At 38.6% G+C, this 23323-nt stretch overlaps 1 protein-coding gene across 4 annotated transcripts in view; it reads left to right on the top strand.

Moving 5' to 3' along the window:
• Positions 1 to 23323, top strand: part of MTUS2 (microtubule associated scaffold protein 2) — a 342103-nt gene that overhangs the window by 284226 nt on the left and 34554 nt on the right. The window lies entirely within an intron of this gene.

The raw sequence follows: 23323 nt of genomic DNA on the forward strand, positions 1-23323 counted from the left end.
TTCATGCTCTTTACCAGATCATACTATTGATCTGTCATGAGAAATCAGAATTGTTTGTTTTGAATAGCTTTTTTGCACACTGGTCTGCAACTGAATAATCAGATGTGGTTGATCGGGTCTAGGACAACTCTCCGTGGCCAACACGCTGCAGGGCAACTCATCACAGGACAGTGCTCCACAGGACAACTTTCCATGGGACAATTCAACGCTGCATTGATTTTTTTCATTTACTTACTTTTTCCATTGAGGACCACATTTTCATCAAAAATATTGCAACTCTTATATTTCTGGATTGAATTTCTTTATTTTATTACCATATTATATTGGCCACAGTGCCATAAAAATTAATTCAACTTTTGAATTTCTTGAATTGTTCCGTGATGAACTGCCTCATGGCAAGTTGACCATGATGAGTTGGCCATGATGAGTTGGCCATGAAGGGTTGACCCATTCCATGATTGAGATGTTTTGAATAATCTTGTACTCCTAAACCAGCATTGGCTTTGGCCAGAATGACTGGTAATCATTATGGTTGAGGTCAAGAACAACAGAAGAACATAATACTGAAGAAAGTTATTTAAAAGACTGAAGATAAAACGGTTGTTGGTACAAATAAGGCTCTCTAAACTACAACTGTCTTATCAGCATCCAGCTTTGAGAATTGGCATTCATTCTTAATAATACAATAATACAATAGCAGAATTGGAAGGGACCTTGGAAATCTTCTAGTACAACCCCCTGCCTAGGCAGGAAACCCTATACCATTTCAGACAGATGGCTATCCAACATCTTCTTAAAGACTTCCAGTGTTGGGGCATTCACAATTCTGGAGGCAAGCTGTTCCACTGATTAATTGTTCTAACTGTCAGGAAATTTCTCCTCACTTCTAAGTTGCTTCCATTAGTTTCCATCCATTGCTTCTTGTCCTACCCTCAGGTGCCCTGGAGAATAGTTTGACTCCCTCTTCTTTGTGGCAACCCCTGAGATATTGGAACACTGCTATCATGTCTCCCCTAGTCCTTCTTTCTATTAAACTAGACATACCCGGTTCCTGCAACCGTTCTTCATATTTTTTAGTCTCCAGTCCCCTAATCATCTTTGCTGCTCTTCTCTGCACTCTTTCCAGAGTCTCCACATCTTTTCTACATCTTGGTGACCAAAACTGAATGCAGTATTCCAAGTGTGGCCTTACCAAGGCATTATAAAGTGGTATTAACACTTCACGTGATCTTGATTCTATCCCTCTGTTTATGCAGCCTAGAACTGTGCTGGCTTTTTTGGCAGCTACTCCACACTGCTGGCTCCTATTTAAATGCTTGTCCACTAGGACTCCAAGATCCCTCTCACAGTTACTACTGTTGAGCAAGGTACCACTTATACTGTACCTGTGCATTTCGTTTTTCTTGCCTAAATTCTTCTTCCTCACTCTTTCATATAAAACTCTCCTTGTGGGTTAAGGGTCGTGTCTACACTAAGTCAACTACTGTATGAACAAATAGAACACATTCTTTCTTAATTAGAAATGGCCACATCAACAATCCTTGATTGTCACAGGAAGTGACAGTAAAGAAAATCTGAGAAGTTCAATATGCTGATAAGCCAGACATGGAACGTGCAGACCAGACTTTGATTTTTTCAATAGATCTTTAAGAAAACTCTCACTATGAGAAACAAGGCTTGCTGCATATTTGCTGATTTAAAGAAAGCCTATAATAAAGAAATCTGAACTATGGAATAATTTGCATGTGTATGGGGTTAAGTTATGAGAATCCATGGAGTCTGTAACAAATAGTTTATAAAAACACACCAGCCATCTATTTCTTTTGGTTGATCAATTTACTTATGGCTAAACATACAAGGAATGCTTGTGATGATTCTAGAGGTGACGTTAAAAGATACAGTTGTGATGTTAAAGATCATGTGAAATATTTTTTGTAATTTTGTATTCATGTTGAAGACTGAGAATCCAAAAGACTTGCAACAAATGCTAGACAGATTGTATGATGCAACAGGAAGCATGGATATAAAAATTAATTCCCTGCAGGCAAGGAGAACTGAATCCTGTAGCCATGTGTGTCAGCCTCTGCTTCGCTTGCTTGCTTTCGGCTGCCATGGAAACAGGGAGGGGGGACATGATATTTGGGGTGGGAATAAATGGTACAGGAGTGATAGTCAAAAAGGGAGTTTTGTTCTCATCATCTTCTGCACATGCTGATGGCCGATGTTTGGACCTGGTCAAGGCCAACCGTCCTGCATACCAACCTGATGATGGTTCTTGGAAATGCAACCCACATGACACCTAATGGAGTTGCAGATTGGGCAATGGGGTGGGGGTTATTGGAGGGAGGGGGCTGGGCAAACGTTTGATATGTATGATTTCACGCTTTTCTGGCTCAGACCTTGCTTTACTTTGCTGTTATCTATTCATAACCAGTAAAAGTACTTTTAATTCCACAAACAATGGAGTTGGGAGATTTCTTTCTTGGTTACTGAAAGAGGCATGCCAGACAATGTGTTTATTACGCTACACCTCAGAAAGTGATACTAGCGAGCTTATTCCATCATACATATTTTGACTCTTTAATTACCAGAATGGGAGTAAAATTTTACAGAGTTCTGTCTGTCACATATACCAAGGTTAAGGGTTCTGATAAAGACAGTAGTAACAGTAACAAGCCATCTAGCAGGAAATAGAGAAGGTTTCTTGGTTGGTACACTTAGAATTTACAATCTAGAATGTATAGCTAAAATGCTGTACAATCGGGCCAGAAACTTATTTATTTTATTTATTATTTATTTATTAGGCTTATATACCGCTTCATAGGACTTTCAGCCCTCTCTAAGCGGTTTACAAATTTTTTAGCAAATTGAGTCAGCAACTTGCCCCCACAGTCCGGGTCCTCATTTCACCCACCTCGGAAGGATGGAAGGCTGAGTCGACCTTGAGCCGGTGAGATTTGAACCGCTGAACTGCAGAACACAGTCAGCTAAAGTGGCCTGCAGTACTGCACCCTAACCACTGCGCCACCTCGGCTCCTTATTAAAAAGGGAGATCAGAACAGCAAAAAGAAGCTACTCTGAAAAGCTAAGGAATCAGTTCTCAATAAATGAACCAGCAAACATGTGGAAAACTCTTAAAAATATCACCGGTTACAGCAAACGTCCTTCCCATGCTGAAGAAAATCAAGAACTGGCAGTTGACCTGAATGTGTTTTACTCTAGGTTTGAGGGGAAACTACTGCCACCCATCTCTGCAATCCCCACCTTAGACACACCTACAACAGCCAAGCCTTCTACAACTGACCCCATCCCATTAGGCCCACCACCTCTGGGGATTCCAGAAATGAGGTACAAGGTCTATTTCACAGACAAAATCCAGGAAAGCACCAGGCCCAGACAAAATAACTCCTTCTTGCTTAAAAGCTTGTGCTGACCAGCTTCTACTGTCAAAACGACACTCTGGGGCATTGCACACCAGAACAACTAGACACAAGGACAGTTTTTCCCCGAATACCATCACTCTGCTAAACAACTAATTCCCACAACACTGTCAAATTATTTACGATGACTGTATTACTATAATTCTTCTCATTCTTCCTAGTACCTATCTCTTCCCACTTATGACTATAACCATGTTGCTTGTCTCTTTACAATTTATATTGTTTTGTTTCCTAGTATAATTTGATTGCTTATTAGTAACCTATGACTATCACTAAGTGTTATATCTTTTTATTCTTGATGAATGTATTCAATTTTTTTTATGTACACTGAGAACATATGCACCAAAGACAAATTCCTTGTGTGTCCAATCAATTGGTCAATAAAGAATTCTATTCTATTCTATTAAGAGTGCCAGCTTTCTATCCTACTGATTCAGGAATTCATTACACCATCCATGCTGCAATGGAATGTGATTAGACAGGTTGTAACATTTTAAGTTTCAGATGTATTGATGATTTATGTTATCCGCCTCTAGTAATAATATTCAGTTATTATTAAAAGAAGGAAGAACAGAGATAATGGCTTCCAGAAGTTTGTTCTGCTTTACTGTATTGGTTTGTTTGTTTGTTTAATCAATTTCTATGGCTGCCCATCTCAACAGGTGACTGGGTGATGAACAATATTAAAACAAAACACGAGCTGTAGGAAATCAAAACTATGCAGAAAGCAACCCTAAGTAAGAAAGATATGTTGAGGCGAATGGAGAAGAGCATAGGAGAATATGTTGGTTAATAGCATGAGAGAATACAGTGAAAAAGAGGCATAGCCAACTTGGTTATTATGAATAGTAGTAATGGAGACTATAAAAGGACTTGGGGTTCATCATGCTTGTGACAAACTACAGGGAGTCTATGAAAAAATGATAGCATTAAAATACATTTGCATTGTAATGCCAAATGATGTGACTTCAAAGTCAAGGTTTTAAAGTGCAGCTTTAATTATGGTGACATAATAATGGGTTTCACAACCTTGTTGTAAGCCGTAATGGTCTCAGTTATGCCGTTAACACAGTTATAAAAAATAAAGGATGTCAAGCTTTATAACTTAAAAAGAAAATTAAAAAAAATTACAGCGGGGAGGATAATTGGGAAGGGAATCATGGGAGCGAATATTACCAGGTAGTCCCCTCATTTCTATGCAGATGGTTTTTCTTACTGCCCTATGAAACTTGGACCTTTTCTAGCAATGAAAATATTTAATTTTGCAGATCCCGTCTTCTCCATGAGAAGCTCCATTTTTCTTTTCTTTTTTAAAATAATTTAATTGATATTTTTACATGGGCAACAGAAACACTAAAAAAAGAGTGAAGAAAAAAGAAGAAAGTGCAGAAAAGAAAAAAGAAAGGAAAAGATATTAGAAAAAAGTAGCAAATTCTGGTGATTTTTTTTACAGCAATTGCAAGCAAGTTATTTTTCTCTCCCCTCCCCCTTTAAAATTTGATACATATTTCCCTTCTCCCCATATTCAACCCTGTTTAATTAGCTGAATCAAAAATTAACCATCATTATTTCTATCCAAAAGTCCATACAAGGTTTTCAGTCTTTTATGAAAGTCCTTATTAATATATCTGGTCAGAGAATTCTATCTTTCCCCTATAGGAAAACTTTGTTTATATACAGCCGAGGTGGCGCAGTGGTTAGGGTGCAGTACTGCAGGCCACTTCAGCTGACTATTATCTGCAGTTCAGCGGTTCAAATCTCACCGGCTCAAGGTTGACTCAGCCTTCCATCCTTCCAAGGTGGGTGAAATGAGGACCCAGACTGTGGGGGCAATATGCTGACTGTGTAAACTGCTTAGGGAGGGCTGAAAGCCCTATGAAGCGGTATATAAGTCTAACTGCTATTGCTATTGTTTGAGCAGAACTGAGTGTGGAACAAAGGTGGGTTGCTGTTGGTTCAGGCTGGATCAGCCAAACCAGTAGTAGCGGTGGTGGGAGGCTCCGCCCACCCACCTGGACTCTTCTGCACATGCACAGAAGCGTCACGAGTGTGCGCACACGGGAGCACACCCAAATAGTTAGTAAAAAAAAATTGGCAACCCACCTCTGGTGTGGAAGAATTGTTGAATAACTTCTTGTGTTAACTTCTTGTTCTTGTGTCATCTTCCTGACAAAGTGTGCAGGTATATCTCTTGAAACATTTTTTATCTTTTCATATTTTGTGTTAGTTCTGTGCATCCTGTCTGCTTCTGAGCTCATCCTCTCCCATTCCATAATTTCTGTTAGAGCTTCTCCTTAAGGCCTCCCTCACATGGCTCCGAAATTACGCTCAGTCTCAGACTAATTTCTTCCTGTCTTGGTTCCAATAGTGCCACATTCAGGACTTCATTCATTTCTCTAGTTGTTATTTCCATCTTGTTTTCTGGTATCTTCATTTCTCCTTGATTTGTTTAACTTCTGCAATCACTTGTATTGCAGATTCTTCCAATATGTATTTATTTTCCATATTTGCAAATCTTTCAGCCAGATCCTACTAACAAATTAGTCAGTGAAATTATCTCTGGCATAATAATATTAAATCATCAAGCATCATTTGTAACATCTCTGGTATAATCACTTTTCCTGATATTTGCTGTGTTAGTAATCCTTTCCTCCTTTCTTTTGTGGCTTTCCTGATAATAGCCTCTTCTCTTCCTTCCTTCCCTCCCCTCCCTCTCCTTCTCCCTCCCCCTTGTCCAAAAATGGAAACTAACAGCCAATGGAGTCTTTCCTCCCCACCCTCTATTCTTAACTTTTTAGTCCCATTCAATCTATGCCCTTTGATGAAGATTCCTTTCTTTTTGTGTAGAAAAATCCACCAACCATTTCTCTTGGAAAACCCAAACTGTCCTCTTTCCCACAGGAATACATGCAATTCATTTATTTCATTTAATTTGAAACTGCATTAAAATAAACAAAATCCAAATTTGGCTAAACCTTTTATCCATTTAAAATTTGCATACTCCAAACTTGTAGCAAGATTTTTTTTTTTGCTGTAGTTTATTATTGAATCCTTGTATCTATTTCTTTCCACTTCTCTTTATTCATGTTCTAATCTAGGCCATAGGGACACTTACCAGTAGGTCTAATTACTCTGCTGCTCTGAGGATCTCTATAGCTTTTAAGTAGTTATAATCCAAATGACCAGAGTTTGGCCAGATTCAGTATATTTTACAGGCTCTGAGACTGTGATCTTAATCTTTCTCACAGAAAAAATAAATAGATCCTAATGCTTTTACTCATGCCTACCAGGTTTCTCCCTTCCATCACAAATGTGGGCAAACTCTTCAACTTCTCCTTGTCTGGAGAAACTGATGGTCTGGGCAAGCCTTCTTGTCACATTTCTCTGCTTCAGCATGCCATTTTCCTCAACTCAGAATGCTCAAGTCCCCCCCCCCCCAATTATTTGATTATCTCACTATTGGGCTAATATTCATTCGTACCACACAGTTTACTGACTGTATTTGTGGCCTGAAACTGTCCCTAAGCATTCAATCATCTTGTTATTGAAGTGTAAATCTGGCAATAAAAAGCAAGAGATTTGCTCCCTCAATCATTTGATCATTTCTTTACTTTTTTTTTTATCCATTCTAACTGAAATTCGGAATCAGGATGGGAGAATCTGTTATAGTGTTATCTTTATAGTTCATTTTCAGGCACCATGATGGTGATGATGATGATAAGGTAAAGGTTCCCCTAGCCCATATGTGGGCTAGGGGAACCCATATCAAGAGCCAAGGTGGCGCAGTGGTTAAATGCAGCACTGCAGGCTACTGCTAGATCAGCAGGTCAGCGGTTCAAATCTCACCGGCTCAGGGTTGACTCAGCCTTCCATCCTTCCGAGGTGGGTAAAATGAGGACCCAGATTGTTGGGGGCAATATGCTGACTCTCTGTAAACCGCTTAGAGAGGCCTGAAAGGCCTATGAAGCGGTATATAAGTCTACTGCTATTGCTAGTCCTTCCCAACTCTAGGGGGCGGTGCTCATCTCCGTTTCAAAGCCAAAGAGCCAGCGCTGTCCGAAGACATCTCCGTGGTCATGTGGCCAGCATGACTAAACAACGAAAGAGCATGGAACGGTATTACCTTCCCACCAAAGGTGGTTCCTATTTTTTCTTCTTGCATTTTTACATGCTTTTGAACTGCTAGGTTGGCAGAAGCTGGGACAAGTAACAGGAGCTCACTCCATTACACGTCACTAGGGATTCGAACCACCAAACTGCCGATCTTTCTGATCAACAAGCTCAGTGTCTTAGCCACTGAGTCACCACGTCCCTTTGATGATACAATATGATGAGATTATTAATCCCTCCTTCCCATAGTGAAAGTATGAATCCACTGATCCTATGAGAGGGGAAATTACCAAACCTATGGGATCAACATTTGTCTATCTTTTCTTTGGGTATGACCCAAAGGACTTCCTTGTTCTTACATAAATAAGGAATAATTGACATGTAATAAATGAGCTTCGCCGTCATTTCATAGGCTACCAACATCCTTAATCATTTGGGATGGAACATCCCTTGGGAATGATGATATACCTTAAATAGCATTGTAATTCTAATTATTGACTTCTAGTACTACGAAAGAGAAGCACATAATTGGACAGAAGAGTCAGTAAAATTATAATAAAGTCAGAGTTTGAGAACATAGAAATTGCTTTGTGTCAGATCAGGCTATTTTCTTGCAGTCCGATGTTCAAAGTATGTGAGTTGCTAATTGTTTCAAAGGAGTGGTTGCCATTTAATTAGTGCAAAGATAGTAGATTAATTCTTCTTGAAATCCATGGAAGTCTTAATTTGTTTCCAATCCATAATTTAAAGGCATCTATCTTTTTTCCTTCACTCCTTCTCAGCATCCAGCTTTAATGTTATTGCCAGAAAGACCATTACTTTATTCTGATCTTTTGTTACTGAAATGTCATCCTTCATTATCTTGGTTTTCTTTATGATTTCTTTGTCTCTATACTGCTTATTTATTCTTAAGGTCACAGAAGCAAAAGTATCTGCCATCTTTCTTTGTCTTCTACTGGAAGTTCACTAAATTTAATATTGATCTAGATTTCAATTTTTTACTTTCATAATTATCATTTTTTTCTACATCTTCCTTATTGTCATCTGTCAGCCATCTTTGCCACTCAAATCATTAATGTTTCAGCATTCAATTTTGATTGCAGCTGTCACTGAACCTTGACATAAATAAAATAAATACTATATAAACTAAATAGGTATGGGACATTGGGATTCTTTGTGTCATTCCTTTCCATATACCAAACTACTCTATTTCTTCTAATATAGCTTTTATGGTAGCTTTATATTCAAAAGGATATCTGTATCCTTAATAAATTCCACATTGTGGGCTGATTTATATAGTTAAAGATCTTATAATTAGTGAAACAGTCATAAATCTCTTTTTGGTATACATTGTTATTTTTAATGTGTGTTATCTAATCCTATGTTCCCCTGCCTTTTTTTAAACCTGCCTATTAATATTTTAAAAAAATTCCTTCCATATATACGTCGATTCTTCTCTATGAAAAATATTGCTAGCTGAAGTTTGCTTGCAGAAACCAAAGGTGCTTTTTTCAAAAGGTAACTGGACCTTCAAGAAAGTCCAGCTGTTTTTTTGAATAAGACACCTTTTGGACAACCATGACCTAGCTACTTGAACATCTCTGGAGACATTTTGCTTGCATGAGAATTTTATAGAATAGTTCGTTTTCCTGGATGTTTACATATATTAGTATAAGTATATACAAACTGTCTTGTTCCATATTTCTTGATCTACCAATATTACCTGCAATTTTTTTTGTGATGTTTCTGATATCTTAAAAAGGCGTATTTTCTTTGTTTTGTTAATTTTCCCTATTTGTTACCATTCATATCAAAGATATTTTCTTATCTTTATTCTTGCTTGCTTGATATTGAAAGCCACCACTTCCTTCTTTTTAACCAAAGAATCTAACTACCCTTGGGTATCATAATAGTTTGTGCTGTAGGCCACTTAAACTTTTTCTTTAGAAAAGTTGGGACTTTTTTTTTCCTGCTTCAGTTTTTAGGATTTCTCTCAACTCTTCCTCGTTTCTCAAGCTTTTTCACTATGCTTTATTTCCTGATCTTTTACATGACTCTTTATGTTTTCATTGTAGAATCTCCAAGTCATATTTCACTGGCATCATCTTCTCTTTAATTTGAATTTAATTTTAATCCACATATTTGACACAATAATTCATTTTCAATTCCACAATCTTTATTTGGAAATGTCTTGAATGACTCGGCTGTAATTCCACAACTTCTGTTTCCTATTTTATAATCTATTTATTCAAATAGTATCCATCCACTGATGCCCTTGTATAGAATCTTATCTTGAGCCAGATGTTGGCAATAGCTAAATATGTCTCTTTACAAGACTGAATTATTTTCTCTTTTATATTATTTTGTTTATTGAGTCCAAATTTCTGAATGAGATTCTCTAATTTCTCCAACTTTTGCATTTCAGTCACCTGTTAGTACTGTTACGTCCTGTTTTGCTTTTGCTCTTAGGATCTCTTACAATATGCCATTGAATTCTTCCTCCATGTTATATACGTGTTACAAACATTTGCATAACACTGATTTTCAATGGATAAGTACTAATGTCTATAGATAAATTCATTATTTATTCATGCAACAGCTGCCACTCCATTCCTTTGTTTGAACTTTGATTGGACATCTTAATTAGTTATCCCTGATTTGCATACATAGCTTTTGTATGATGAATACAGAAGTGGTTTGCCCCTGCCTTAGTCTCTTTATATTTTAGAGGACCTTCTCCTAAGTATGTAGGTTGGCTTCCCGCATGCCTGCAGCACTTCACCTGATGTCATCCTTATTATAGATTGCTTTTAGTTTTAATGCTCCCCTTTTGAATTTACCAGCAGGGATGATTCTGTCATGAAGTCATTCTCAGAACAATGCCACACCCAATTGCTACTGAGCCCTCTACTTTGTCAAAGTGCTCATCCTTCTTGCCACCAAAACTGAAGCAAAAAGAAAAGTGTTTGGCAACTTTAAGATCTGTGGACTTTAACTTCTGGAATTGCCCAGTCAATCCACCGGCTAGGGACTTCTGGGAGTTGAATTTCATACATCTTAAACTTGATGAGGCTGAGAAAATTTTTATAGATGAAGGGTGTGTGTGTAACTAAATACAATTTTCCAGAAACAACAGTCCCACTGAAATGATCGGCCATTGGCCTCTGATTACTATTTGAAGCAAATAGATTATAAAATAGGAAACAGACGATGGGGAATTACAGTTGACTCATTTAAGGCATTTCCAAACAAAAACTGTGGAACCGACAGTGAATTATTGTGTCAAATATGTGGATTAAAATCAAGCTAAAGAGAATTCTTATGCCAGTGGGATATGACTTGCAGAACACACAGTTAAAACATAAAAATGGATTTATATCAGTGTTTTTCAAGCTTGTCAACTTGAAGATGTCTGGACTTCAACTCCCAGAATTCCCCAGCCAGCATTTGCTGGCTGGGGAATTCTGGGAGTTGAAGTCCAGACTTCTTCAAGCTGACAAGCTTGAGAAACACTGATTTATATAGATATGAGAATGCCTGTTCACACTGTCGGCATTATTGCCATTGCCACCCGGCCCCATGTCACTTCCTAATGAGAAGATAACTAGTTTGAGAAGATAATAATGCAAGATGTTTCTAATGAAGAAGAAGGCCTATGCATTTGTTTGGTCGTGGTAGAAAGGTAACACACTTGACATTCTTGAATGGTTCAGAAAATTAATCCATCCGAAGCCACTTGATACAAGCGATTACTATTGTGTTTGGCTATGTAGTCTTCCTTCTGGCACCCCAGTAAGGATCTTCCCCAGGGGTTTGTCTGAAATGATATAGGGTTTCCTGCTTGAGCAGAGGGTTGGACTAGAAGATCTCCAAGGTCCCTTCCCACTCTGTTATTCTCTTCTGTTAAGAGCAGTTCAACTTGGGAATTCTGTTGGTTGAAGTACATGCACTCTCCTAACTTACCCAAATGTGCTGTATGTGCATGCTTCCTCCACTACTTATATATCCACTTTTAATATTTTGTATTGCATTCACATCCATCATGCAGCTATCTATATTCTACCTTTGCAGGCAACTGTGGGTACAATAAAGTGCACAGTGATGCTGGGTTGGGCATGCTGTGTTGTCTATTTGGCTGTTCGGGGAGGAGCATCTGGGTGCTTCCAGAGAATGACTGCTCATATATTATGTTGGTTTCTCTTTATTGATCTGCCTTGTTCTGTGGGAAGGCATCCAGTCGCACATTGTCCCTCCTCCCCTCTGCCTTTCCTCTGGCAGAATCTAGATCTGCTTTGCTTGGCCACACCTCCTTTTTAATCCTCCGGCATGCCTGAAGTTAAATGAGCAGAGAACCTGGTAGCTACAGAAGAATCACAGAAACAAGTTGGTGTCAGTGGCCAGCAGTCCATCTTCTCCTTTCCGGTTTTTTTTTAAAAAGGCATTCCTGGGGTTTAGGAATTAAACAATCTGAATGAAGCTGGTTGCTTTTTCAGCCAGCCTGCCAGAATGGGCCAGTGCTGCTGCAAGCTTTATTACTGTCTCCAGTGCCTGGACAAAACGGTACTTTCCATCTTTTACATCTTCTTTTTCCTGACTTAATTCAAACAACAGACTGCTAGCCTCTTATCTCTGATTCTTCCTCTAGCTACGGTAGGTAAGGTTGCCTTGTGAGCTCTGATTGACTAGAAGGGAGGTGGAGGCAATGGGAAGGATCGGGAATGGGGGTGTTAATCCCTGCCTTAATGTGCTGACTTCTCATTTGCTGCGAAGCAAACAAAAACCATCCGATTCACCCTCACACTGCAGTGTCTTGCCTGCATCAGTTCTACTCTGCAGCCTGAAATTGTGTGGTCGTGGATTTTTGGGGGAGAGTCATAGCAAACCGGTGACACAATGAGCAGAGAACTGACTTGATTTGTTGTTTTAATTTGCATCAGTGAAGGCTACCTGTGGAATGCAGATTTAGAGATGATGCTGCCATGTCCCTCCACATGTGGGTGTCTTGTGTCCTTTTACTTCTCTGTCTGTCTGTCTGTCTGTCTCTCTTTATTTGACTTGCATGAGAATTACATGCTTTCTCCTTGGTAAATCTCTGTTTTCCCATTGTATTTGCTTGTCACCTAATTTTAACAAAGATTCTGGAGCTGCATTGTTATTGGATGAAAGGAATATGGGTGGGGTGGAATTGTGCATGTCAAAGTGAAATGTATTTTAAATGTCAGCTTAGAGTTTGGTAGTTGTAAAATAAGGTATTGACAAAAAAAAGCTTGTTCCTAATACAGAATGGGTGATTATTTGCCTCTGAAACTTAGGCGTAAACTTTTAATTTGCTTACCATAAAATATCTTGGCAGAAACATTCAGTAAATTCTATTACCAATTGGAATCGATACCTATTAAAGTACACATTGGAGCCTCTTTTTGGTGATCTTGATATTAAAGTATAGCTTGAAATATAGTGCTGTTTATGTTAATAAAATGATTTAATGTAGAACTCATCAAACTGTGGACTTTAGGGGGGAAAGCCTGATGATAATCTGGTCTTGCAAAGTTTAATTGAAGGTATTATGAGAAGGGAGGTGCCTGTCTTCCTTCTATTGAAGTAACAGTATTTCAAATGCTTTATTGGAAAGATAAATGACAGATAATTTTGAAACTCAATAACATTAAAAACTGTTGATTGCTTCCCAGAAAGGATGGATGAAATATTTATTGAAAGAAGAATAAGAACAGATATGTCTTCCACTCCCAAATTAAACTCTTACATTTGGAGTAAGAGTAACAGTGACTAAGCACCATGTCCACACCCACCAAATATGACTAGGCTTTGTCCAAGATAGTGAGAAAGACAGAAAAAAACAGACTTGGTGCCATAACAAAGAAGGTTGCATTTGTGTTAGGAAGATCTGAGTTCACCCATGTATTCTGGTGGAGAATCCATCAGCTGCTACATGTGCATGTTAATCACAATAGAGATATTGCGGTGAGAGGAGTAGTAATTATTGTGAAGTACTGCTAAATGCTTGCAAATTAATATTGATAAATTTAGAGAATTTAAAATTGCAGGAGGAAGAAGTACTTTAAAGTATGTTCCAGGTAAGGTTCTCATTTAAGCACAAGACACCAGAGTTAAGGGTGTATCCAGCTGTATTTAGATGAATGAAAGTGTAATTTAAATAAATTCATTTACATAAAGCAATCTCATTCGCTTTATAGAGCAAACTGTCTCACAAGACCTCTTACAACAAACAGAAACAGCTACAAATATATGGCATAGGACAAAGATAGAACTCCAGAACAAAGAACTTTAAAGAACAAAGAACAAATATAACTTCAAGGTTGTTGACATTTTTATTATTTAAATGATAATTACACAGTGCTAGGTATCTATTTGCAGAATGAGGGCCAAAATTGGGAGCCACTTCTGAGAGGGCCAAAATTGGGAGTCACGTCTCTGCTATCTACCATCTTAAGGGCTTCTAATGTGATTTGAATTTTTTGGGGAAGGATTCCAGAGATAAGTTGAGGGGCCTTCTGCATTGATAAACTGAATTCATTTTTAATAAGATATTTGTGAATAGGAAATATGTTTGTTCCAGATAGCTCACTGTCTGTTTTGGATGTGTCCAATCAGATGCAGCCAAGTGGAAAAATAAATCACAATAAAGACTGCCAGCTTCAGTAGCTTATCCCCTATTTAGTGCTACTGTCCTTGGTGATATCAATGGGCATCTGTTCCATGATTTGTCTGATCTTTTTATGAAGGCTTTAAATTAGTCGCTAAAACTTGAAATTTCAAACAAACTGAATCCAGCAGCAGAAATAGACATCTGGTTGAATATAGGGCTAACATTAGTACCATGTCATGGTCATTTATCAAATCTGCCCCAAAGCTGAGCAGCTATGCATCTCACTTATTGTTGGTACCTAATTATTGGATTCTTGTAACTTCTTGTAATGTTCTTTATTAATAGTTTAAAAAAAAACAAAGATAGCACTGAAGGAAAGGACAAGGACAACGGGCATTTTGCTGAAAAATGTTTTTAACCTCTTTTGTTTTGACAGATTTGATACATTGAAATTGCATTAGCTTCATTTTATCATGCTTTTATCAGCCTGACCTTGAATGTTAAAAATGAATATTTTAAAACTAATTTATTTGCATCAAAAGATAGAGGGATACAATCAAGATCAAATGAGGTACTAATACCATTCTATAAAGCCCCAGTAAGATTACACCTAGAGTACTGCATCCAGTTTTGGTCACCACAGATGTTGAGACTTTAGAAAAAGTGCAGAGAAGAGCAACCAGGATGATTAGGGGAGTGGAGACTAAAACATATGAAGAACGGTTACAGGGACTGGGCACGGCTAGTCTAGTGAAGAGAAGGACCAGGGGAGACATTATAGTAGTGTTCCAATATTTGAGGGGCTGCCACGGAGAGGAGGAGGTCAAGCTATTTTCCAAAGCACCTGAAGGCTGGACAAGGAATAATGGATGGAAAGGAGAGATTCAACCTAGAAATAAGGAGGATCTTTCTGACAGTGAGAACAATCAGTGAAACAGCTTGCCTTTGGAAGTTGTGGGAGCTTCATCACTTGAGACTTTCAAGAAGAGATTGGACTGCCATTTGTCAGAAATGGTATAGGATCTCCTGCTTGAGGGGTTGGACTAAATGACCTATAAGGTCCCTTCCAACTCTGTTAGTCTGTAATCTGTAAAAGGTCTGAGACCAGACCATCATAATAAATCCATTAATGCAAGAGATTTAGGGGTTCCAAGTCTTAGAACAAAAATATTTCCCATGGAATTAATAAAATATAAATGGAGGTTAGCTTTTATGGGGGGGGTGAGACTTTAACATAGTTGCTTTAACTATTTCAGTGCTTTGCAAATTTTCTAACATCTGTCAGGATTAGATTAACGGGAGTAGACATCATTTCTCTATTTTTAATTAGCAATCGAATCTCCAAGGTGCTGATATTGTTTACTGGGATGCTTTTGAGAATGTAGCTGAGGTATATTGTTTTATTTCATATCATGAAATAATTTATTGTGTCACCAGCTACCTTCACAGTCCATGTCTGCAAGATAACGAAATATGTCATTTGTAAAGATTTTTATTCCAATGTATCCTAAGCATGCTTAGAATACATGCCTATCTACTTTGTCAGGGCGGGAAATGGGGTCAAGGTCAAATTTCTCCTCTCGTTCATCATCAAATGTGCTTTGTCAAAATGCATTACAATAATGGGAGAACACTCATTATGGCAAAAAATAAAAAATAAAAAACAAAAACATTCCTACGGATGACCATGAAGAGTTTTTAAAATCCGCCTATAGAATTAAAGTGCCAAATATTTTGATAATATTTTCCAACATTTAATTCAACATTTTACATGGTTTGTAATTTTCCACCATTTAACATAACTGAACGGATCTAATATTATGACATAGGGAGGGAAATGTTTCCATAGTATTTTGTTATATTCTGCATGGATTTAGTTGCCTTCATAAAGGACTAGTGTTTTAATTTAGCAGTCGGTCTACTTGAGCTATCCATTTCTGTGAAATCCAGATGGAAAGAAAGACATTGTTTCTCTCTGCTTCTCTCTTTTTCACAGACATAGCTAGCCTCTCTTTTAAAATGCTATTGCTAAAATATCTAGGGCACTTGCAACAAGAATTTGGCAACATCACCACATTGTTGGAAGAATCAGCTTTGGAAAGGAGGAATATAAAAAAAATCAGAGATGTTGATCCATTCCTGACATAATTAAGAGAGTTTGAGTTCAAACTTTTTTTTTTTCATGACCCTATTCAACAATAGAATTTTTATTGGCCAAGTGTGATTGGACACACAAGGAATTTGACTTTGGTGCATATGCTCTCAGTGTACATAAAGAGAATAAAATACATTCATCAAGAAAAAAAAGATACTACACTTAGTGATAGTCAAGTTTACTAATAAGCTATCAAACCATACTAGGAAACAAATAAAAACAATATAAATTGAAAGAAACAAGCAACATGGTTATAGTCATAAGTTGGGAGAGATAGGTACAAGTAAGGAAGAGAAGAATAATAGTAATACAGTCTTAGTAAATAATTTGACAGTGTTGTGGGAATTAGTTGTTTAGCAGAGTGATGGCATTCAGGAAAAAGCTGTCCTTGTGCCTAGTTGTTCTGATGTGCAGTGCCCTATAGGATCATTTTGAGGGTAGAAGTCAGCAGTGGGTTGCAGGCGGTATGCCCCGATACTGGCGTACCGGAGCCAGCCTGGAGCACTGGATACCGTTCCGGTACGGTGCTCTGGAGGGCCCACCCACCTGTCCTCGCTTCTTACCATCCTTTATGTCTTCAGTGCTTCCACACATGTGCATAGCGCATACAGCACCTGTGCGATGCTCCGCTGAGTAGCTGGAACATTACGGAGGCTCGCAGAAGCGCCAAGATGCATGCGCATGTACGTGTATGCTGCACGCGTCCACATGGATGCTGGCAAGCCCGTTCCAACCATATTGGTTGGAATGGAATCCGCAACCCACCACTAGTAGAAGTTGAAACAATTTATATCCAGGATGCGAGGGGTCTGTAGATATTTTCACAGCCCTCTTTTTGACTTATGCAGTATGCAGGTCCTCAATGGAAGGCAGATTGGTAGCAATTGTTTTTTTTTCTGCAGTTCTGGTTATCCATTGAAGTCTATGTTTGTCTTGTTTGGTTGCAGAGCCAAAACAGACAGTTATGGAGGTGCAGATGATAGACTCAATAATTCCTCTGTAGAACTGAATCAGCAGCTCTTTGGGCAGTTTGAGCTTCCTGAGTTTTGGCTGAAAGAACGTTCTTTGTTGTGCTTTTTTGATGTTAGGTGTCCATTTTAAGTCTTGAGATATGCTAGAACCTAGAAATTTCAAGGTCTCTACTGTTGATACTGTGTTGTCTAGTATTGTTAAGAGGTGGTAGTATAGGATGTTTTCTTCTAAAAACCACCATCATTTGGTCTTGAGTGTATTTAGTTCAAGATAATTCTGGCTGCATCACAAGGCTAATTGTTCAACCTCCTGTCTGTAAGCAGATTCATCATTGTCTTGAATGAGACCAATCACTGTTGTATTATCTGCAAACTTCGGTATTTTAACAGAGAGATCTTTTGAGATGCAGTCACTGCAGTGACGTGCGGTCAGCTTTAGGGCTGGTGAGGCACTTTTTAGACTTGTGGACTTCAACTCCCAGAATTCCACAGCCAGGCATGCTCAGTTCCAATTTAAAGGGACAGCATTTTCCCCCCTTGCAAAATAAGTTTTCCCATTTTTTTTCTTCTCCCTCCCCCTCCTTCCTCTCTCTCTCCCTCCCTCCCACACTCTCAAACAAACACAGAAGTTGGATTGGATATATTTTCCAAAGGCTTGAAAGCAGGTCCTCTGCCATACCCCCTCTTCCCCTGCTGCCTTCCGATCAAACTTTTTGAATTCCTCCCCCCTCCCCACACACGCACCTTTTTCCAGCTGTTTCAGAGACGATTTCAACTCTGCTTCTGCCTGCCCTGCCCTGCTTTGCTCTGCCCTCCCCTCATGAAGGGCCAGAGCTCTGTCAGACTGAGCTAGTTGCTCCCAGAGAACTCTAAAAAGCCTCTAAAAATGTCCTCTACAGAAGGACATGCATAAGGAATTCTTCGCATTTTAACCCTTGGTTATCTCTTAAAAGGCGAAAAATTCCTTATGCACAGGAGGCCCCTATTTCTCTGGCCTCCTCCTATGGTTAACACAAAGCACTGTTCCAAGTCACTGTGAATCTGGTAGCAACTACCTTGGCTTTAATTGTTTTTTAAAAATTCTTTAAAATTCCTTTTCCTCATGATTGGTGAGGCCACGCCTCCCCTGCCTCTAGTGACTGCACGTCCCTGAGTCACTGGTATATAGAGAGAAGAGAAGTGGAGAGAGCACACAATCCTAGGGGTCTCCTGTGCTAATTGTACAGGTATCTGATGTTATTTTGCCTAGCTTCACCTTCAATAGTAGTATAGTAGGGTTAGGGTGACCTGCACGGTTAAGCATGACTCGTAATTTCCTTTGTGTGGTGAAATATAAAAGAAGCTAATATTATAAGGAATGCTAAAATAGTCTAAGAGTCTTTGGCTCTAATACAGGATAATATCATTGAACCAGAAATCCTAGGTAAGCAATATGTAGCCCGACCATGTGACTCACAGGATGAACTATGATAATCTTTTGGCTAAGCTAATACACTTCAACCTTCATTGAACCTCGAGTTAGGCTAAAATTCTATTTTAAAAAGTTATCATGATTAGTGATTGAGAATTATGGTAGATATAGTCCAAAAGAACCAAGTTGCGGGAGACAGAATTAATGTATCTTTGTTGGCTTTTATTTATACCAGGGGTGAATCCACCTTCCACAGCAAAAACAACAAAAAGCTTAAAGCTTAGCACATTTATTTTGCTTAGTTTTTGATCCACGAAACTATGAATATAATTTGGTTAGTTTAAAATTTCCATAAGACTGTTGTCTTTTGTGTTTACTGCTTAGTAATGGTGCTGCCAAGGAAGATGAAATTGTAGTCAAGGACAATTGTAGGATATCAAATTGGGGAGGGATGAACTATTTGTGCCATTTGGATCTTTGTAGTGTTTGTTTAGAAAACAAATCTTATTATGGGAACTTTGGATCATCTAAAATGGATACAGCCAATTTAATAAGCCACAAACTTCGCCCACCTCTAAATGTTTTCTTTTCCCCCCACTAAAGCAATTACATTCATTTCTGGATCAAAATTGGTGCAACATTGCATCTCTTTGATTAAATGGATGCGGAATCCTTCTTGGCCACAGGCCACAATCAGGTTCCTGATGTCAGCTTCATACATTGTATTTCTAGTTCGGCAGCCAAAATTACATTATATCAGTAGTGACTAGAGCAGAAGTGACATTTCAATTTTCAGAGATTCAGACAAAGCTTTATATCAGTATAGTAACTGTGATTCCCTCTTTAAAAAAAATTGTGCTTCTTCTGGAGATACCTTGAAAAGGCATTTTCATACTGCTATTAAGTTCCTATTTAACATTTCCTGATCTATTTTTTTAACCATGATGTTCCTGCCCATGTGTGTCCTTTTCTTAATCTCTACAAGGCATACAATATTAGTGCACAAGACAGCTATTCCTGTTCTGTTGTAAAATTAATGGTATTTAATGTACCGGATCTTATTGTCTTCTTTGGAAAGCTATCCTTTGTTGAGTTTTGAGTAGGTTTCCATTTGAGTGGTTATATATATATATATATATATTTATCAGCACAAACAAAACAAAATGCATATATATATATATATATTTGTGTTGCATTTGTGCTGATAAATAAATAAAGGGAGACTAGTATAGATCTATTTCAAGCTATTTAGCTCTCATCAGCTGGCCATACCCTTACTGGGATTTGAACCTGTGCTGTATTACATATTATGCAGTTGTGTTAGCCACTAACACATACATATACATACACACACATACACACACATACACACACACAAATATATATATATACATATATACATATGTTATATTTGTGCTGATAAATAAATAAAGGTACACACATACATACATACATACATACATACATACATACAAAACACCAGAGACTCAAAACACCCATTGCTAGAAGCTCAAAACTCTAGAGCAGTTACTTAAGACTTCAGTTCTAGATAGATCAGTCTCAGTACAGGCTAAATTGACTATAGGAAAGCCTATGATTCAATGCCATGCCATTGAGTTAACCGGAGATTAAGGACCTCCTTCAAGAATGCAATAGGACTGTAGAAGACAATACTGGAAGTCAACTCAAGACAGCTCATTCAAGTGGCATATAAAATGTGGCCTATATCAGTGTTTTTCAACCACTGTGCCGCGGCACACTAGTGTGCCGTGACATAGTGTAAGGTGTGCCGTGGGAAAATTACTTTATATATAGTCAATATAGGCACAGAGTTAAAAAAATTTAACATTTTCTAATGGTGGTGTGCCTCATGATTTTTTTCATGAAAAAAGTGTGCCTTTGCACAAAAAAGGTTGAAAAACACTGGCCTATATCAACTGATTTACTATCTCCACTGCTGCATAGGCTTGAACCCCTTCAGCCAGATCATCACAATGATTGGTTCTTCATGAGCTCAGTGGCAGAACTGCCATCAGTCACCTTCTCTGCATGGATGACATTAAGTTGTATATACTAAGAGTGAACCATACTTCAAATTGCTGATACATCTGACATGGATCTACAGTAAGGACATTGAGATGATATTTGGACTGTATAATAGTCAAGAGACAGAAAGTAATTAAAACTGAAGGGGTGGAACCACCAGTGAGCCATCTAGCAGACATACAGACCAGTTATAAGTACTTTGGTATTACACAGTCACATGAGAACCATGAGGAGGAGGCAATTAAGCAGCAACATCCAAGTACCACCAAAGGGTAATACAGGCCTTGAAGAGCCAGCTCAAGGGGAAGAATCCACACCATCAACATATATTCCTGACAGTCATCAGAAACCTTGCTGGTACAGTGAGTTGGCCAAAGAAGGACATGGAAGTTGCCAAGGTTAAGATCTGGAGTGGAAGCGCTTCACAACATAGAGATATTTCCAGCTCAACTCCAATACCCAGGGACTGTACACCAATCAACAAGAGAGCAGATGAGCTATGGTGTATATCAAAGCCACTGTCCTGGACAAAATCTAGAGTATCCAGGGATATATTAATAAGATGGCGTCCAAGAATGAGCTACTGAGAGAATGCCTCAGGCAGCAGCAGACATGGGAGGAAGAAGTGCCATGGCAAAACAAGACCCCCTGTATCAGATATACCATCGGCAGATAGCCTAGCTGGCTGATATTGAAATGAATCTTTTCAGATTGTGTAAATGCTGTAAAAATGGGTGTGTGTAATTTTCGAGGAGTGCATTACACAAATCTGTGTCCTCTCCCCCATGCTTGAGAGATGGGATTTTGACAGTGGAGCACCTTCAAAAATATTTTTCCTGTAGGTCTGAACAGCTGGACACGACCCTAATGGGAGAGGAATTCCATTAGTCAGATCTTAAAGCCATTTGGATTTTAAAGTCAGTGCCAACACCTCATTTATTTGCCATTGTGAGCATTATTACCACTGTGAGCAACACATAACACATGTTATGGATTGCACCAGTAAAGGCTAAATCAATTTCTGGTCACCATGATGTAGAAAAGATGTGGAGACTCTGGAAAAAGTGCAGAGAAGAGCAACAAAGATGATTAGGGGACTGGAGACTAAAAAGTATGAAGAACGGTTGCAGGAACTGGGTATGTTTAGTTTAAGAGAAAGAAGGACTAAAGGAGACATGATAACAGTGTTCCAATATGTCAGGGGTTGCCACAAAAAAGAAGAGGGAGTCAAACTATTCTCCAAGGCACCTGAGGGTAGAATAAGAAGCAATGCGTGGAAACTAATCAAGGAGAGAAACAACTTAGAACTGAGGAGAAATTTCCTGACAGAAATTAATTAGTGGAACAGCTTGCCTCCAGAAGTTGTGAATGCCCCAACACTGCAAGTCTTTAAGAAGATGTTGGATAACCATCTGTCTGAAACGGTATAGAGTTTCCTGCTAGAAGACCTCCAAGGTCCCTTCCAACTCTGCTATTGTATTATTGTATTATTGTATATATGTACAATGACAATAAAGTTTGTTGTTGTTGTTGTTGTTGTTGTTGTTGTTATATCACACTGATTCAGTAAAAACCTCAGTAGAAGTGTCATTATGGGAGTTGTAGTGGCGCATGGTTAGAATGCAGTACTGCAGGCTACTTCTGCTGACTGCCTGCTGACTGCAATTTGGCAGTTAGAATCTCACCAGGCTCAAGGTTAACTCAGCCTTCCATCCTTCCAAGGTTGGTAAAATGAGGATCCAGATCGTTGAAGGCAATAACCCTGTAACCACTTAAAGAGGACTATATAATACTGTGAAGCGGTATATAAATCTAAGTGCTATTGCTATTATGATCCCTCAAACGATCATTAGGATGCTTACTATCATTTCTTTATTCTTGTTTTTCCCATATTTTATTTGAGCATTCTTTCAATATTTGGGCATTTTACAATTTACAATTAACTCACCTTTATCCCATTTCTTTTCATGATCTGAAAATTTAAAATAAAAGATGCACGTGATTAGAATACTCACTGTTTTTTCTGCATATCAGTCACGTCCCGATGCAGGTGCCTTTCAAACAATAAAACAATAAAACAATGAGATTATTTTTTATATTCCTCTTTTGATCTTTACTAAGAGGTGTAACTCGTTCTACAGGCAACCTGGAAGTTCAGGAACGGACTTCCAGTTTGCCCCTAGGACCGTTTTTCTACCTTCGGAGCCTTCAAGGAAGCCTTCTGAAGGCTCTGAGGAGAGAAAAACAGCCCTATGGGCAAACTGGAAGTCACTTTTGGGTTGGCCTAGGGTCATTTTTTCACACTTCTGAGGCTTCAAGGAAGCCTCCTGAAGCCTCTGGCAAAAAACAGCCGGAAAAAAAGGCCGAAGTCAACTGGCCATGCACACTGGAGCTTACAGGGCAATGCCTTGCGTGCCCTAACAAATGGCTCTGCGTGCCACCTGTGGCACGGGTGCCATAGATTCACCATTAAGGGTATATTGGTTACGGTGCTAGACTGACAAAAGGTTCTAATCTATTCTCAACCAAAGACATCAGTGTTCTCAGATGATTACCTGGAAA

The sequence above is a fragment of the Thamnophis sirtalis genome, unplaced genomic scaffold, assembly GCF_051295495.1.
Source record: "Thamnophis sirtalis isolate CommonGarterSnake01/CBP01778 unplaced genomic scaffold, rThaSir2_p1.2 scaffold_8, whole genome shotgun sequence".
In the NCBI taxonomy this organism is placed as follows: Eukaryota; Metazoa; Chordata; class Lepidosauria; order Squamata; family Natricidae; genus Thamnophis; species Thamnophis sirtalis.